General features: G+C 21.2%; 1 long non-coding RNA gene across 1 annotated transcript; it reads left to right on the top strand.

Annotated features, from left to right (window-relative positions):
* The first annotated feature begins 111 nt into the window (after positions 1-111).
* Positions 112-1,196, top strand: LOC102654124. The gene is made up of 3 exons (XR_410519.3): positions 112-439; positions 514-676; positions 836-1,196. It is a non-coding gene; the product is annotated as an uncharacterized LOC102654124 (long non-coding RNA).
* Positions 1,197-1,498: the final 302 nt, after the last annotated feature.

Below are 1,498 nucleotides of genomic sequence, written 5' to 3'. Positions count from 1 at the left end.
CAATTTATTTATTTAAATATTTTAATACAGTAATAAGAATTTATATATATATATACATATATATGATGCATTTGAGTTCTGTATTATATAAAAAATAGAAATGAAGTTTAATTATATATTAATTAATGGAATTACAGAAAAAAAATTTCCTATTTATGCATTCATTGTATCTAGCTAATGTTAAAATCTATATAATAATTATTTCTTTTTAATTTTATACATTTATGATGTATAATAAAACAATGTATGTACAATTAAAAAAATATAGGTTAAGTATATATGATCAATGTATTGTAACGAAGTTCGAATGATTCAAACTTAAACGAGAGAACATGCTATGATTCTTGATCAGTTGTGTAAACTGTGTAACTAGTATTAGTATTTTGTAATAGAACAGAGGAAACAGCATACATATAAATTGCAGTATTTATAGCAATATGTAAGTATTCAATACCACTATTGTAATGCTAATGCGCTACTCTCGTTAGCTTAACTTCTATTTCGTAATTTCAGTTGCATAAGATACATCTATTTTTTTGTTTCTCCCAAATGTTTATCCAGTAATGAAGAACGATAAGTATTAATTAATTTAAACAAAATGATTATGATTGTCTAAAAAAAATCTAATGGTTATTGATGCAAAATACAAAATTTTATTACGTAAATACAAATTAAGGTAAGTATTCAATATTTATTTACCTTGAAGTTTAATTAAAATAAGTGATTAAAATGATCATCATTCAGTTTTCAATAGTTCAATAGTTTCCGTTAAGTTGAATTAAATTATTATCGTACCATCAATACGAATTTCTAAGATTATCATATATAATTACAGGAAATGAATAAGTTGGCCTATTTCGTATCGACATGCAGTCACGTCGTTATAAAGAAAAGGATTTGAAAAGAATCTATAATGACAGTTTGAATCGAATTCGATGTGACGTAAAACGTGGAGTCTATGGTGAAACACGTCATGATAGATTAAGCTTTAGTATCATGAATATTGTTAATTAATAAGAACATTAATATGCAAAATGACTACGTTAGAGACAATGAAAATGATTCTCAATGTAACATATCAACTAAAAAAACACAAACGATGTTCTGTGATCACCATCTAACAATAGATTTTTAAATAATTTATCGTCGAATAAAAATATATATTTCAAATATTTGATATTCGAAAAAAATGAATCAATTAATTTTCTATTTTTAAATATTTTATCTAATAAAATATTTTATCTAGCATTTTTTACTTTTTTAAATATATTAAAATTATGTGTCTACTCTATGTATCTTGTAATTTTTTTTTAACAAATTATAACAATATTAATATTATATAATATTAATATAACAATATTTTTAATAATAGTTATCATGATATACCATTATATTATTTTGTTAATATTATTTATTACATTTATATAATATTATATGTATAATATTACGATGAGTTTCAAAATTATTTTATTTTACTTTTTTAGAAATTATTTTTCTT

This window comes from Apis mellifera, linkage group LG10 (assembly GCF_003254395.2).
Source record: "Apis mellifera strain DH4 linkage group LG10, Amel_HAv3.1, whole genome shotgun sequence".
NCBI lineage: Eukaryota > Metazoa > Arthropoda > Insecta > Hymenoptera > Apidae > Apis > Apis mellifera.
The sequence above is the reverse complement of the archived record's forward strand: the minus strand, read 5'-3'. Positions and strand labels throughout refer to the sequence as shown.